This window comes from Prinia subflava, chromosome 23, assembly GCF_021018805.1.
Source record: "Prinia subflava isolate CZ2003 ecotype Zambia chromosome 23, Cam_Psub_1.2, whole genome shotgun sequence".
Taxonomy (NCBI): domain Eukaryota; kingdom Metazoa; phylum Chordata; class Aves; order Passeriformes; family Cisticolidae; genus Prinia; species Prinia subflava.
In genome coordinates, this window is record NC_086269.1 from 316,415 (window position 1) to 333,959 (window position 17,545).

At 52.0% G+C, this 17,545-nt stretch overlaps 1 long non-coding RNA gene across 1 annotated transcript; it reads left to right on the top strand.

The window, feature by feature from the left end:
• Positions 1-271: 271 nt before the first annotated feature.
• Positions 272-16,874, top strand: LOC134561349 (uncharacterized). Its single transcript, XR_010082904.1, has 2 exons — positions 272-725; positions 16,662-16,874. It is a non-coding gene; the product is annotated as an uncharacterized LOC134561349 (long non-coding RNA).
• Positions 16,875-17,545: the final 671 nt, after the last annotated feature.

Consider the following 17,545-nt stretch of genomic DNA (forward strand, 5'->3'; position numbering starts at 1 on the left):
GAGCACTGTATCCTGCTCTCATGGGGAGGGAAAGGGAGGGGATGATGAGCACCATGTTCATGTGAATGTGCAGGTCTTGGCTGTGATGTGGTGCTGGGCAGGAGACCTCTGCCTCGGGATGAAACTCAGGATGAGAGCGAGAGGCAGCAGTGCAGGCAGTAGTGCCAGCCCTGGGAGGGGAGGGTGATGGGTGTCTGCAGGAGGGATCACAGATCAATTTTGGTGTTGAAGTGAAATGTTCAGGCTTTGCACCCAGCATACTGAATTCCTCTGTCAGCCTGGTGGCTTATTTGATGCTCCTCTCCATAAAACCCAACCGACAGCCCTTGGTCTACCCTGGGCTTGTACGAGGCTCTCCTTTTGTTGGGCAGTGAAGAGGCCTGGGCAGCTCTCACTCCTCCAACTGGGCAGAGCTTCATGTTTGATCTTCCATTTAAATTAGCAGTGCTCAGGGTGTCTGGGTGCTTCGTCCACATGAGCTGTGGTGAGTAAATAAACAAGGCTCTGCTTTCAAAGGCTTTCACAACTCATTAACTTCAAAGGAACGGGCTCTATTTTCTTAGCAGGTCGGTCATTCCACAGACTTACTCTGGGTGCTGAAGGTGGTGACTGGCCATTCCAGGAAGCTGGGGCAGCTGCTGCAGGGCCCAGTGTCACACACAGAACTGTGGTGAGGGGTAGAGGAGCAGCCCATGGTCAGTGTTATGTCTGAGGAGGAGAACAGGGTAAGTAAATGCATGGGCAAGACTGGTCTGTAGCATTCTCTGCCCCAAAGAGCTGCACCATAGGTGCCATCCAGCCTGCAGTGTGCTCGGGGCACCATCAGACAGGGTTTGCAAGCCATGGATGGGTACCAGATCCACCCCTCCTCTGCAGGCTGCCCCATCTTTGCATGGAGATGAAGGCAGTGTGATGTCGCCTGCCCCTGCCCTGTCCAGCTGTCTCTCCTGCTGGATTCCTGCTCTGATTGTGCAGGCACAGGTGCTGGGGCTGTGCCCAGCGCAGAGGAGGTGGCAGAGGCACTGCTGGGCACTGACAGGGAGCTCACCTTTCACGTGGCAGCCTCAGGAATAACTTGGAGCCTTGTATAATCACAGCCCCCTGAAGCCCAAGGGGAAAAATCCCTGTCCTGGGATAACCCTCAGTGCCAGGCCGACAGGCATCCATCCCTTGGAGCAGCTCTGTGTGCCCGAGCACCCAGGCTCAGGATCACTGCAAATCCAGCTGTGTCAGTCACAGAGGTCACGGAAGGGCAGAAATGGTGCAATAACACCTAAAAATACCCACCCTGCGCCTCGCAGCCTCGGTTTCCATCATCCTGCAGAGGCATCTGTGCACTGTGTGTGCGGGAGAGCCGAGGAGAAGCCGGCCATAAATCCTGGCTGGCTCCGCTCGCGGCCGGCCCGGTGCGCCCGGCAGGGCAGCCCCGGCTGTCAGCGGCAGCTCAGCCCGGGCTGAGACTTGACAGGCCTGTGGAAAAACACGGGGTGACATCACGCAGAGACACCGGCCCACTGATTAATCTCCAAGGTCAGTGGCTGCTTTATTTATAACCAGGGAAGAGTTTGAGGTGGGTTTTTACAGCAGTGGAGCAGCATGGGCTGCCTGTTCCTCATCCCTGGAGTAGCTGCCTTCCCATGCACACCTCTGCCTCCACTGGACTCTGCTGGAGCAGCTGAAATGGGGCTCAGGAGCACCAAAATCAAGCCTAAACCAGCTCTGGAGCCCAGCTGGAGGGTCTGGTCCCACCGTGGCACCAGTGCACCTTGTCTGGATTCCAGCTGTTTTCTTTGCTCCTGGAGTCACTCCTTACCCCGCCCAGCAGAAACAGCCCAGCTCCCCCCAAAACAAGCACATCAAACCTGAAATGTTTTGTGAAACTCTGTCAAGCTTTAGAGGAAAGGGAAGGTGGTCCCCAGGGCAAAAACATTCTATTTCTTCAATTTCCAAATATTTCCCATTTACAATGGCTATTTGTTCCATGATTCTTAACATTTTCACTCTACTTTATAATGCAAGCTAAAATTACAGTTAAAATAATATATTTTGAGTTTATCAGTTTGAAGCATTTCAAGCCATCCATTTCTCTAGGTTTTATTTTACAGATAACCTGGAAAGCTTTGGGGTGGGTGATTCTGAATTGGAACAGAAACAGGTTTCAAAATGTTTTGCAAAGGCAGAACTTTATCTGTGTTGCCAAGTGGGAAGTGGCCAAGGGAGAAAAAAAATGCCCTATCAGGTATATCTCTAGCATTATTTTTAAGTGGAGAATTTTCCCTGTGATTAATGAAAATGGGGAAACAGGGCCAAATCCTGCACAGGCTGTGACCGCAAAGCTTGTACAAACACGCTGGCTTGGCTTTGGCTGGAATGACCAGGGTTAATTAGCTCTCTCCTATCTGGGGATGCGGGCTGCTGCTGTCAGTGCAGGGAGGGATTTATGTTTCCTTTTCCTCAGGAATATGATCAGTGCCTGAGTATTAAGAATAATCATTTCACTAGTGTAAGGCAAATTTCTTATCCTGCACTGCTGATAGTGAGGGGGATGCTGTGAGCCATGGATATGGGTCAGGTGGGTGCCTGACAGGGAGGAGGATTTGATGCTGTTGTCACGAACCCTGGACACAGGGGTCACCTTCTCCTGGGTGGAGGTGACCCACCTGGGCAAAGGTGACCCACTGCTCTTACGCAGCCTCACCTCGAGTCCTGGATGCACCTTTGAGCACCACAGTGTAAGAAAGTTAAAAAGCTGTTAGAGAATGTCCAAATGAGGGACATGAGGGTGGTGAAGGGTCTAAAGGAGCCATACAAGGAGTGGTTGAGATGGTTTGCTCTCTTCAGCCAAATGAGGAGCTGCTCCTGGGCTGGTGGCATCAGTGCAGCAGCTTTCCTGATCTCAGTTCCCACAGGTTTTGTTCTGCCCTTTGAAGCAGGTAATGCTGTGCTTTCCCAAACCTGATCCATCCTTGCTGCCTGCTCCCTGTTGAAGCCCAGTGTGGTCACCGAGTCCTGATGAATCTCCACTGAACTGCTCCAGGTTTTGCAGCTTAGCATGGTGGGGAATTTGGAAGGAGAAAGAAGGCGGAATAAGCAAGGAAGTGTGGAGAGCCCAAGCATAACTCCAAACTAGGGCAGGAAATGCACCACACATAGCTCTAACCTTATCATCCAGGATGGATTTTAAGTGCTTCTTCAGTGACTCATCATCCCTGAATGGGTTTGAAGGACTGTCTGCCTGAGAGGAAAGGCCAGAGAGCTCAGATCAGATAACAGGTTATTACAAAGCCCTCACACGTCTGCCAGGGCAGCAGCCAGGGCTGGGCTGCCCTGGGGAGGCATAAAATGTGGTCTCAGGTGTGGTTCAGGGGGTAGAGAACAGGGCCTCTTTCTCCTCTTATTGATCATAGAATCACAGGATGGTACGGGTTGGAAGGGACCTTAAAGATCACCTTGTTCTGACCCCCTGCCATGGGCAGGGACACTCTTCACTAGAACAGGGTGCTCCATGGCGTGTCCAGACTGGCTTAGAAGAATTCCAGGGATGGAGCAAGTCCTGGCCAGTCTCATTCCATGGGCACTCTTGGTGCCTTCTTGACATCTTCACAAATTTCTTGTGAAGTTTAGTGGTTCCTTATACCCTGGCTCCCAGAGTCAAGTGAGGATGGGGGAAAATACAGTTTGAAACAGACATTACTGAACGAAACCCACTGCAAAAAGCCCTCTCTGCATTGTGCCTTACATGAAAGGTACTGCTGTGGTTCAGAGGTTAACTTTTATCTTAAGCTCAGCCAGAAGCTGAAGAGTTTTAGCATTTTTTAAAATACCAGAAAAACATAAAAAAGGATAAATTCTGATCTCTGCTATGTTAGTATTAATGGGGAGAAATTTAATGAAAGTCTGTAGAAGCTTCTGATTTACTCATGTGTGAGATTGGATAGAAATAGCCCAAAGAATCTCATTGCTGCTGCCCAGATTCAGCTGCACAGTGGAGAGCTATTAATGCTCTGTTTTCTTGCCTTTGGTCAATACATCTTGCAAGGCAGGAGGAAGCTGGATTATGTCTGCGAGTGTCCCAATGTCATGCTATGTCGGATAATGAACTGTGGATAAATTGGATCAGCTTTTCAGTTGCCAGCCTCTCAGAAATCCAACAAGGAGTCAGGGCAGCAAGCTGTGCTTTCAGCCTTTGCTCTGATAACCTGTGTGCTGCTGTCAAGAGCTATTGTGGTGATTGCAGGCTGGAGCAGGTGAAAATCATTGTTAAGCTGGAAAATGTACATCTCTGTTTAGCTTGGTGCTTCCCCATGCCTTAAAAATGTCTGGTCTGGTGCAAATCCACTTTCAAGGAAATAGAGATGTAATGAGAGCGGCCTCTTGCTGAGCTGAATTCAGGCACTGCTTTTGAACTGGTTATTCAGTTAATCCTGGTGGGTGAGGAGTGCCTTGAGAAGCATCCAGCCTCTCTGGAGGAATGCAAAGACCCTGAGGTTGGACACCTAAAGGTTTGTGTTTCCATGGAAATGGAAAGTTAGATCCAGAGTTAATAAAGGATATTGAAAGACCTCCCCCACTTGGTAGCAAGGCCCTGGCCAGCTGCTCTGCTGCCCATCTGCTGTGGTACCTGTTGTGATGGACCCTTCCCTGCCCAGTGCCCTGCAGAGTGTGTGCTCAAAGGATCAGGCTCTGTGCTCCCAGTGGGCTCCAGCTCAGTCCTGGTGATGCTGGGGTGGGATCCCAGCTCTGCCAGCAGTGCCAGCGCTATCCCTGCTGCGAGGGGGGACACCTGGGCTGTGGCTCGCGGGGGTTTCAGCAAGCCTGGGTGTTGTGGTGAGGGTGACAGCAGCGTGTGCTGCTGGGTGACGCAGGATGCTGGATTAGCTCCAGCCATTCCAGTGGCTGCAGCCTCCTGTTCCTGCCTGGTGAGAAGCTCTGGGGGCAGCTGGAAAGCTGGGATCAGCTGAGCACCGAGGAGCCTGAATCATAGAAACCTTTAAATGATTTCTGTTGGAAGGGAGCTTATAGCTCACCTGCTTCCAAGCCTTGCTGTGGGCAGGGACAACTTCCACTGGACCAGTTTGCTCTAAGCCCCGTCCAGCTGGGCCTTGGATACTTCCAGAGACTGGGCATCCACAGTTTCTCTGGGAAACATGTGCCAGGGCATTTTTGCATAAATAATTTCTGCTTACCTTGTAATCTAAATCACGCTCTTTCAGTTTAAAACTGCTCCCCCCTATCCCTGTCTGCCTGTGTGAATCCCCTGGAGCTGGCATGAAGCTGAGCCCGTTCCCTGTGTATCCATGAGAAGCTCAGCCCCACGCTTTATCCTGACTTTATAAAACCCTGGGGACTCGCCCCCCGGGGCCTGCCCGTGGGCAGGGTGTCTGTATTTTCATTGGAGCTCCCGGGAGCGTAATCCTGTTAAGGGCTGAGCGTCTGATTCAGCTGTCCTGCGATACGGCTAATCCTGCCAGCGGGAGCGGCATTATCCCAGCGCGGGGCACCGCGGGTGTCTCGGGCCAGCCCCGCGCTCCTCCCGTCGGGAAGAAAATCTGGGAATTGTGTCCCACCCCGGGAGCTGTGCAAGGCTGTGTGGGCTCCTTTGAACTCTGCCGAGCAGCTCAGGGCCCCCGGGCACAGCGGGCACGCAGAGTGGGGAAATTCTGGCTTTGATCCCATTGTCCTCTTTTGGGGCTGTGCTCTTCAATAGATCACAGCCAGGGAGTTAATTTACTCATTATCTCTATATTTGCCAGGATTTAAATGCCATTTTTGGTCACACCCTCCCCTCATTTGTGTGATTTCCCCTTATTTTGGGGACTATTGCCCTCCTGCTGTGGCTGGGTCTTGCAGGCAGGACGTAGTCTGATGGGTTGGTGTCACTGCGGCTGCCTTGGCTTCTTGGAGGGTTGAAAATGTCTTTAAAAATAAGATTGCTACAGAAAAGGCCATTTTAGTTGCAATTTTTTTTTTTTTATAATGTGGGTTTGCCCATTTCTCCACTGAAAAAATAAGAAAAATCCAGTGCTGATGAATGAGAAATATGTGAATAGATCTGGTAATAAAATGGGTGGGTGCTTCTGGCAATTGTGGGCTTGTGGAGATCTAGGGGAAGTCCACAGTGCCAGGGATACTGAAGGTTTCACTGTGCAGCAGCCTTGCAATGGGTTCATTTTGGCCATTTGATTAAATTTGGCCACAACCCTCCCCTTGAGCAGATGCTCCAGGAATGCCCATTTCATCACTTTCCAGTATAACCTGAGACAGTGAAATGGGGGTTAAAAGCCTGAAGGAAAGCTGATAAATGTGTATAATATAAACTATTGAAGACTAAAAATTTCTGAAAACACTGGAGAAAGTAAATACAATAAATTTGGGGCGACATTTCTCTTCCTATCTCAGGTTTTCCAGACCTCTAACAGCCTAGAACTCCACATCACCTCCAGACAGGGTGGGCAGGAGGAGACGAATGGGTGTCCTTGGCCACTGCTTTGGTCTGTGGGCAGAGCAGGGGTATGTGGAGTTGTGGCTATGCAAAACATGGTGAGGGCTTTTTGCTTTCTTGCCTGGCGTTTTTGATGACCAATTCCCCCTTGGCTATCAGATTCCTGCCTCCCAACCCCTGCCCATGACCCAGGTGTCAGGGCAGGCAGTGGGATGGCAGTAGGCACTGGGCTCTGGGTCCCTTCTGGTGCCACTCACAGTCACAGGGGTTTGTGAAGATGCCAAGATGCCTCCAGGGTATCCTCTGCCAGGTTGCTGTGTGCATTCAGCATGGTCCTGTTTATCCAACAGCGCCAGGGCACTTAAGCCCTTTATGAGGGTGAGTTATACCCTGTTTATTGGCTGGCGTGTGCTGCTGTCAACCTGTGGGGCCCAGGCTGAGCTCCCCAGGGCCATGGGATGAGCATCCAAGTGACCCACCAGCATGCAGCCTCCCTCGGGGTCCAGCTCTTGGCTCCCCACCAACCTTCCTCCTAATAATTTTGCCTAAATGCTTTCCAAATCAGCCAGCAACCAATTTATCCCTGAAGTATTTTGGAGATGTCACTGTGAGAATGTTAATGGCTTGTGATTCACCAGCCCGGCGAGCTGGGACGTGCGCGGCCACACAGCGGAACCGGGCGGGCACTGGGACAGCAGGCAGGGGACAGAGCTGTGTTAATGGTGCCTCAGACCCTGCCTCCCAACAGTGCTGCTGGGCAAACTGAGGGAGAGATGGAGCCATTGAGCTGGTGAGGATATCATGCTTAAAACTTGTTATTTTTGGACCTGGCAGCGTGTCAGTCCTTGGGGCAGCACCGGGCAAGTCAGGCACACTGGCACAGCTATGGGCTGATGCAGATGGCTGTTTAAACAGGCATGTGGCATGTTCCTGAGTGGCTGACTCTGGAAATAATTCCCCTGTCTGGGAGAGGTTTGGCGTCCTGAACACTGGGAAATAAAACCCAGCCGTGGTGGTGGCTGTGCCCATCCTGCATGGACGGACACGCCAGAGCCCGTGGCTGTGCCCGGGCTGGGCACCTGCTCCCCGGGGAATTCTGACCCCGTGGGCTTTTAAACTCCAACTCCAAACTCCAGCCTAGAGCTGGTAAAACCAGCGAGTGGTGAGGATGAGGCTGGCAGCAGGAGCATGAGACCCTTCCTGCAATGATGCCTTTGATACCCATCATTTCTTGGATGTCTCAAGCCTTGGAAGGACAGGTTGGCGTGTGCCAGGGGACAAGCTGCTGTCCTGGCTGCTCTCGACTGGCTCTTGGAGGAGAGCTCCCCTCTGGGTGCTGCTTTTCTCCAGCACTGATCCCTGTTTGACCTCATCCCTGCTTCCCTGCAGAGGTGGTCCCGGTAGTGGCGCTTCCAGGGCTGAGCTGCCAGCCTGGCCCTGCGCTGGAATTCCTGTTACAGTGTCTCCAGCGAGTTCCCATCTGTTACTTCATTCATGTGATTAATCTGCCAAAGAAATTCCTGATGTAAACACAGCATTATCAGAATTTACTCCGGACTTGGTCCCTGGATTCCCTGCCAGATTTTGCTGGAATTGCACTTCTGCTACAGCAACTTTTCCGTGCAAACAAACCAGCTGAAGACAGGACGGGAGGCCACGGAGTGGGCTGGGGAGGCAGGGATGCTCCAGGTCAGCCCTGGGAAAGGCTGCGGGTGCGATCCTACAGGGATCAGCTGTTTGCAGTGCAGCCGGGAGGCCGCGGAATGCGGTGGCCGCTGGAATGTTTAAACATTCTGGAGCATGAAAAAGACCTGTTGCAAACGCGACCGTATTCCCCTTCCCTGTCCGCACAGCAGCAGCGCTCCTGACCAGGAATCTCGAAGGATGGGTCCCACCCTGGGGACCCTGACCCCGGCCCCGACTGGGAATCCCCATGGACGGGTCCCGCACTGCGGATCCCGGCAGAGAGCGGGTCCCAGCGCGGGCTGGAGCGCACGGCAGCGCCTGCCCGGTGTCCGGCGGCCGCGCTGGACGGGTCCCCACGCTCGCTGTCACTCGTGCAGGGTTGGGACGGACAAATGGACCCCGCAGGGCGGTCACAGGGACGCGGCGGAGCCGGCGGGGCCAGGGACAGACCCGCAGCGCTACCTGCTGGCTACCGGCCCGCCTGGCTACCGGCCCGCCTGGCTACCGGCCCGGCGGGGTACCGGCCCGGCGGGGTACCGGCCCGGCGGGGTACCGGGTACCGGGTCCCGGGTCCCGGCCCGCGGGAGCCCCGCGCCGGGGGACACGCGGGGGACCTGCGGGAGACGCGCGGGGTCAGAGCTCTGATCCTTGCAGGGGAGGGGGATCACAGTGAGCATCAGGGGGTGCGTGGGCAGCTCTCCACGCTTGTGCCCCGTGTCGCCTGTCTGAACTCTGGCCTGTCAGCATGACTTAGCGAGGGTGTTACAGGGGAGCCTCCAAAATGCTGCTTTTCTGCTGAAATTATTGCGTTTTGATTTGGGCTTTGAGGCAAAGGGATTTTGAGAGGACCAGAGACGCTGGCAAGAACCAGTGCCACATGGACTGGTAAAGCAAGTTCCCAGCAAGGTGACAGGAGTGGGACCGAGGAGTGTCCCTCAGGCACAGGTGAGGCGGGTCATGGATGGACCCTTGCAGGAATTTCCCTCTTTAACTTGATTAAGGTGATGCTCGTGGATGTGTAGTTTTGGATAGAGCTGTTTGTACCTACAAAATCCTCTGCTAATGCAAATAACCAAAAGGCTCTCAGTTGTTTATCTCCTGACCTTTCATGGGCAGGGACAAAACACTGCAACTTGTCCCCCTGCAGTCTCTGTCTCCTGTGTGCTGGGATCAGGATGCTCCAGGGTCAGAGAAATCTCTCATGAAAGGTATTTTTCAAAAGACACTTTTTCCACACTGGAGCAGCTGTGGAATATTTCACTGTATAAAGTAATTTTTCCAGCTATTTTGCCAAAGAGAAGTTTTTAATATAGATTATCTTCTAACTTTATAGAGCTTTTATCTCTTTTTTTTTTTTTTTTTTTTTTTTTTTTTTCTTCATTCTGTGGAAGAAAAAGTCACTTCCCACTTGCTCCCCTGAGCAGCATTCCAGCTGGGATGGCTCTCCCACACCCGGCTCCATCCTGCTGTCAGTGCCCTGTCCTCTGCATGATCTTCTGGGAGCCTTTCAGAGCCCTGGTGGGTGTTTATGCAGGAGGGCACTGTAACCCTTCCTTGCTGGTTGTGTCTGGGGGAGATAAAAACCTGCCCGTGCACAGCAAGGGGAAAAACTTGCCCTGCATCCAGCTGGATCTCCATCCCTGGGATTTAGTCCTGATCTTTCCCTGCTCCTGCTCCTCTGAGAGGTGGGGACGGGTTTGCAGATGAGCACCCAGGACTGGGGGCTGTGCCCAGTGCAGAAGCTCTCCTCCATGCCCACTCTTGCTCTTTCCTTGCCTCCTGCCTGCTGGACAGACCATCACTGGTGCAGCAGGGCTGGAAGCAGCTCCAGGGCTCTGTTCCTGCACACCAGGGTGGGAAGAGGTGGGCACAGGGCAGGATCCCAGCGCCGCTCCCACAGCAGTCCGCAGCCGTCACAGCCCGCATGAGCTCTGTGTTTGTTTTTGTAATCCCCCTTTTTTTTTTAATTGTGATTTTAGCAGTGGTGAAAGGTGCTGGATTGACAGGCCGTGGAGACGGAAGGGCCTCTGAACTCCACAGAAGTTTACATTTACAAAGGACACAGAGAATAAATAGAAGACAGTGTTTAGAGTCCTCTGTAGACACTTCAGACTTGCTTATAATTCTGCAGCAATTCCATCACCTCCAAAGTGATTGATGCTCTCTATAAAGTCTTGCCTTAAAACATTTTCCTATGTGTCAGGGGAAGAAGTTTATTACACTTTACTGAAAAGGCAGGATTTGTCTTGAGCTGAAGGCTGAGTCCTTCCCAGCCCTATCCCCAGGAGAAAAAATAATCAGAGTGCTGGAAAAAGGAGCCTGACCCAAGGCAGTCGTGTGGTTTGTGGTTAGCCAGGTCGAGTGCTGGGTGTGGGGATGGAGCTCTCTCTGAGTGCTCCAAACAGGGCAGGAGTAACAGATTTTCATCAAACTGTTGTTTTTTAAAAGCTTACATTTTATTTCTGCAGAAACATGAGATGCATCTACTTTTGACAAAGAGATTTTTTTTTTTAAATTAAATCAGCAAATACACTGAGAAGAGACTGCTTTGGGATAGAGCTGCTTGTGTTCTGATAAGAGTAGCAGAGATCACAGGTTTTAGGTCTAAATTTCATTCTATATTTCCACTGAATCAGTTTTGGTTTTGGTTTGGTTTTAGTATGGAAAATTCAGGGCAAGGTAATGCTTTTTCTCGCTGTGCCAGGGCATTCCCAGGGCTGTGGCACCATGGGGCTCTGTGGGGAGCTCATCTGCCCTGATGCATTTGCAGGAAGGCAGTGCAGGTGATTTGGGAGCTTGGATGGGTTTTCAGGTGCTGGAATCAAGGTTTCCCTTCCCACAGAATGGTGGCAAATATCTTGGTGCTGCAGGGGGCTGTGAAATTCCCGGCTGGGCTGGAAGTGGAAATCTCCCTGCTTTAAAAGAAAAGGAAAATTATATAAGGGGTCACTGGGTAATGAAATCATCCAGAACAGACACAGAACTCACCTTGGCAAACATGGGGATACCTTGGGGATGTTAATTTTATAAACCATCTGAAAATAGCTCACATCTTACTCTCCCAATACTGGCTCTGGGCCAACCCCAAATTTTGCCCAGTGTGGCAGAAGACATGTCAAGAGCAATGAATAAAAACAGTGGTGTGTGTGGAGCCTGTCAGAAGAAATAAATCTCCTGGGCCGTGTCCTGGGCTGGAGTTGGCTTTGGGAGGAAGGCTGTGACAAACCCCAGCGATTCCGCAGGGATTGTCCCTGGACAGAGGGGTGTGACCTGGGGAGCAGCAGGGCTGGTGGAGCATCCTCAGCCCCAGCCATGGCCGGAGTTGCAGCCCCTGTGTGGGCAGGACAGAGAGGCTCCTAGCCTCTTTCCCAACTTCTCCTGACTTCTGGAAGTGGACCTTGAGACTGATCCAAGTCTTCTTATTTCTACAGGCACATAATGGTTGGACTCGATGGTCTTAGAAGTCTTTTCCAACCGTAATGATTCTGTCTTTCTATAAAACCCTTGGGAAGGGCAGACAGTGGGTAGGGTTTTGTGGCATATCCAGCTGCTGTAAGTACCAGATCCCCTTTTTTGCCCCTCTGCCAAGCAGTTTCTCAATATTGGTGAGCCAGGCTGAAATGAGCATCAGAAAGAAGCCAAGGTCCCCCTGTTCCCCACATCCCACAGTGCTGACATTCACTCTCTTGAGGCTTCCTGCAGTTCATGTGCTCTAATACAGCAGTTGATAAAATACCCAGAATCTTTAAATGCTTGCTGAACAGTCAACCCACGTTCCCAGCCTCAGCACACGCAGAGCCCTTTGGCCCTTGCTGTGGAGCAGATGCTGTGAGAGGACATTGCTTTCTGCACTGCATTTCAGTTGTTGCCTGGAACAACGAGTGCATGGTGGCCTTTGGTGGTGGCAGTGGTGTCACCCTGTACCTGTCTGGTTGCTGAGCTGGATCTTTGCATCAGCTTCACTCCTGGCTCTCAGACACCAAACTGGGAGGTGCTGAGGTGGGGCTGGGATGTCTCTGCACCATCCCGGGGATCAGGGCTGGTGCTGCCCTCCAGCCACGGCCACTGGAGCTGATTTATCCCTGGGCCCACTGGTGAGGAATTGTGTCTGCCTGCGTTTAATCTTCAGTTTGATGTTTTAGGGAGAACTCCATGTCAGTTCAGTTAATTGTCTGCTAAAGACTCTGCTCCTTCCCTGCTTTCGTGCTGGATTCACCTTTTCTTCTTTCCTTTCTGCAATGCCCTCAGGTAAAAGACAAATGGCAACCTATAAAAAATGACCCGAGTCACTTAATTTGAACCAGAGGAGACAGTAACAGTCTGGAGGCAGAGCTGGATTTATCTTTTCTCTCCAATGGAGGCCCCTCCTCCAGTGATGCCTGTCGGATGGTGTGAGCAGCATCTGAAGCAAATTGAGAGTAACCTTTCATTCCACAGGGATCTTCCAGCAGGATTTGCTGGTCCCAGGGACATCTGCAGCCCTCATGTTGGATTTTGGCAGCCTCTGAGTCCATTGTCAGCCAGTTCCATTGCATTAACTGGTAATGGATGGAGAGATGTCTGCCAAGTCTCCATGCATGTGGAGCCACGAGGGGCTGGGAGCTCTGCCATGGGCACGGGGATGCCAGCAGAGCTCGGGCAGCTCTTGGCTGTGGACTCACATCTAGGACCTTTCCATGGTCTGATTATCAACCCCAAACTGCAGCATTTTTCCTTCTCTGTCCCATTTTCTTCCTGGGCTGAGCAGGGTGTGTGGGCTCAGGGAGGAGCATTTAGAGTCTCGCCCTGCTGGCTAATTCAGAGGGATTTTTTTTCCTGTCCAGCAACATGGAAATACAGGAAGGATGCATATCAAAAAGAGGAGCAGGGAATCTTGACCTCTGGCTTGTGAGCTGTTGGAAGCAGCTCAGCAATGAGAAGCCAGATGAGAAGACTCACGATGCTTGCACTGCATTCAGTGTTTATGGGTTTTGCAATTAGTTTTCCCAAGTTTTGGGGTGCTTGACTGTGCATCAGTCATGGCTCGGTCACTGTTACAAACTCACCTTTATGTCCACACTGATTCTGTACCAGTCCAGTGCCCTCCTGGCCATTCCCTTCCCTTCAGTTCTCCAGCTCATTTTCTGATTTATGATCAAAATCATACAGTGACCAAGGAGTGTGATCAGGACGCTTTATAAAAACTTTAATTGCATTTCATAACCTCTTTCCCTAAACCACCTTCAGCGTATTTAGAGACTTCCTATGCCTTGTTTCCTGTTATGGGGTTGAGCTGTGCAGGGCCAGGAGTTGGACTTGATGGCCCTTAGGGGTTCCTTCCAAGTCAGCATACTCTGATTTCACAGCTCTATGATTTGTCTCAGCTGATGGAAGGACAGGACAGGGAAGTGTCAGCCCCATCCCTGACGATGGGAAACAGCCACACCTGCTGACACCCACCGGTGTGGGTGCTCTGGAGGGTGCCCTTCAGTCAGTTCAGCGTCTTCACAGCATCCCTGCTGTGTCCTGCACTGAAGCCCAGGTAAATCTCTGCTGGTTTTTGGCGGTGTGGGTTGTTTTGTTTTTTTTCTTAGAGGATTCCTGTAGCTCTTGCTGCCTTTCAGGGATTGTTTGTTTGGTTTTAGCACAGTATAAGCAAACTGGAGATTGGAGGAAATAATTGCAATGCCCTCAGCAAAGGGCCTGACTCCTGTGGAGGAGTGTTTGCACACAAATAGTAATGACAAGTAATGATTTCATCCCCCAGGATGTGAAATATGCACTGATAAATTTCATCCAGTAGATCAACAGCTTTTAATTTTCATCCCTCAAATCCAAGCCTCCTTCCCAGGAAGTTCAGCTGTGGGTGGCTCCAGAGGCTGCGGGTGCTTTGGAAAAGGGGTTGTAAGAGTCTGCTGTAACCTCCCTGCTCCATCTTCCATCCTTCAGTACGGCACAATCCCTGCTCTCCCCCACTGCAGGCAGCCCGAGCTCAGGAAGGAGGGAAGGGAGGGAGGGGGGAAGGAAGGAAGGGGGGAAGGAAGGAAGGGGGGAAGGAAGGAAGGGGAGAAGGAAGGAAGGGGAGAAGGAAGGAAGGGGAGAAGGAAGGAAGGGGAGAAGGAAGGAAGGGGCTTCAGCTGTCTGGAGGGAGGCTGGTAAAAGCCTCTGTCCTGAGATTTTGACTGCCAGCCTGGTACCAGCAGGGATTCACATTGTCTGGCTCCAGCTGAGCACAGCACGGTGCTGTGGGTGCTGTGGCAGTGCCAGGACATCAGCAGCAGGACATGGCCCTCCCTGTGTCACTTAGGGGAAGCAGAAAAACAAACAAACCCAGGATAATGGCCAAAACATCTCCTGGGGGGGGTTGCAACTTTCTAACTTTATTTAAAAGAGAAGGAAAAAGTAAATTTTCTCTGTCAGAAGGCTGCTATCATCACGCAATGGCACTTAGGAATATTATAAACAGTGGTGTCAGTTTATAGGGCTGGAGAGGTTTTCCCGTGGCTTGCTCAGCTTCCCTCCACTCGGCGAGCTGGAAGCAGGGCAGGATGGCCAGGATGAGCCTGGGAAATGAGGGATGATCAGAAGGGTTTGTGCAGACATTGGGGTGTCCCATCCATGCCCGAATTCCTTCTGGCAGCTGGGGAGCTGAGTTGCTCCGTGTTCCCTCCGTGGCCACAGGCATCGCCCGCCCCGGCCGCTGCGCGCAGCCAAGGTGGGACAATTGATTCTGGCTCCTGAAAATCCCCCAGCAACCCCCCCTGCCCCACTCTGCCCGCTCTGGTCCTCATTTTCTCCCACCTCAGCACTTTCTCTGCCTGCAGCCCTGTCAGCTGGCAGGCTGTAAATCAGAGCCCAGGCCTGTGTGGCCGGGCTTTGCTCAGCCGGCGCGGCCGGGAGGACGCTGTTTGAGAGGGGTGGGGAGGAATTATCTCGGCAGCAAAGGAAACCACCCTGGCGTGTGCTCTCTGCTTGGCCCTTGCTGCACACTGTTACACTTTCCTGCACAGGCACAGCTGCTGTGTGAAAGATTTTTCCCTGCAGCAGTGTCTCTGCTCGGGGTGCTGCCGGCGCAGAGCCTGCGCGCGACGCCCGAGGATGGATCCGCACCGCTCTCTGCTCCTGGTGTGCTCAGAGATGAATGGCCGTGCTCCATGCCTGCTCTACAGCACTAAAACCCACCCAAGCCTACTTTATTCTGCGTGTTCAGGGCTGCAAAACACGTGCTGGAGCCAGATTGCTGGCGCTACGATTCCTTACCTGGCAGATGGAGCGTGTAAGGCACACCCTGCAACGCTCTCACATGGAGAGGCAGAGGATTTATAAGATCAGTACGTGACTGACAGATAAGGGACTCCCACAGAGCAAAGACAAGAGCAGGGGAACCACAAAGCTCTGAGCTTGGATGTGAATCAAGGAATTCACAGCCCCTCTCGTTCAGGCAGGTTCTAGCAGAAAATTTGCCAAATCAACCAAACGCCATAAAAACTTTCTTGAGTAAGGGTTGGGGCAGAGATGGGTTTATAAAAAACATCCACCAATAGCCCAGTGTCCCACCCTGGTATTTATGAGATGCACGTGGAGGGTGTTGATAGCAGAGGCATTTTTGTAAGTCAGTAAAACAGAAGAAGAGATTCCTCTTGGTGAGGAGGGGTGGTGACTTTGAACGCATTGAGGGCAATGAAGGAGATCATTCCATTGTTCTAAGATTTCCATAACTCACTGTGCTTAAGCACATAAAAATGTAGACATTCTGGCAATAAAGTTTGGGTAATTTTTGAGTATGAATCAAAAATCTCTCCCTTGTGCTCCCCTCCCCCTTGTTCTGCCTTTTGTTGTTGCTGCAGGCTCTGCCCCCCCGCCCGCCCGCTCCACCCCATGGCCTCACAAATGGAAAAATGTCTTCAGCAGAAACCTCCCAGCTTTTCATTCTCTAATCTGCAGCATCTGTGCCCAGCCCCGATGCTCCTGCGGGCCGTGGCCCAGTCTCCCCCCTCTCACACTCACGAGCATGTGCAGGTTGAGCTTCTCTTGCCAGGCAGCTCAGACACCGCCAGCCTGGCCCCTCTGAGGCGGTGTCACTGTCCCCTCTGTGCCTGGGGCTGCCACCACCTGGGCAAGGTGAGGGTTCCTCAGGTGAAGCCGTGCAGGGCACCCCATCCCCACAGCGACTCATCACATCCCGGGTGCCTGCCTGCTTTTTGCTGTCCTTTACAGGCCAGAGAGGCCAGGTTTGGGTTATTTTTATTTCTTTTTGCCTTGTCCTGAGTTTTTAGCCTGATTCAGGGGTGAAAAATCCAGAGCCTTCAGCCATGTTGATGGAGCTGTAGTGCCCAGTGCTGGGCACGTGGCAGCAGCGGTACAGAGTGACAATTTGGTGATGCTTCATGTCTGAGTCCTCACACTCCTGCCTGAGGGGTCAGCTCCCAGCAGACCTGCACTGCACTGCTGGGGCTTGTTCCTTTTCGTCTCTTTTTCCTCTCGCTCTCTCTCTTTATTTTTTTTTTTTTTTTCTGCAGCAAGCAACTTTATTTCCCACTTTGACATTTTCCAGACCCACCTGGGAGCCTGCTTGCCAGAAGGAGAAATGGCACAAGAGGAAATACATCTTCACAGCCTCGGGAGAGGAGAAGGTTGGAATCTGAGTCCATAAACAGCATTTCTGTGCAGTGAGCAAAGACAGAGCAGGTTGAGCTCTGGAGAGTGTAACTCCACCTCTGCTGCTCCACTGCCAATTAAAAATAAAGAAGAGCTTGTTTGTTTTTCCCTCTTGGACTGGGGATGCCATGCAAGGATGATCCCTTTCACAGGCTGGGGAGTTTTGGTCTTGGGAACCTCCTGGGTTCCCAATGGCTCTGACCTGGCCTGGCTCACTGGGACCTGCCAAGAGCCATTAAGAACCATGGACAAAACCCATTTCTGCCCCAAACCATCAGCCCAGCTCCTTCCCTACCATAAATGGGGCCACCAGTGCAGGACCTCCGTGTCCTTGTCCCCAGCTGTGAGCCATGTTCTCTTCCTGCCACATGCCCTGCCACTGCCCCACCTCTCCTGCTGCCTGTTGGCGAGGAGGTTCAGCTTAAACCTGGCAGCACTGCAGAGGGTTGAACTTTGATTTAAACAGGTTTCCTCTGGCTTTGCAGAAGGCAGGTTAGAGTGGTGGTTGCTGGGGATGGCAGTGAGGTGCTGCAAGCTGCTTCCTTCAGTGCATTTCTTCTGAGCATTGTCACATCGCCTGCCAGCTGCCAGCTCAGAAAAATCAATCACACACAGGTGCTTTATTTTATAATGCTCACGGCCTGATCTTGATTAAAGCTCCATCCCAGTGTTGTCAATGCTGGTACCTGGTGACCCAGGGCTGTCCCCAGCACTGAATTACACAAGGACAGAGCATCATTTATTCTCCCACCTTCACTCACCAGAGCACAGAGCATTTTT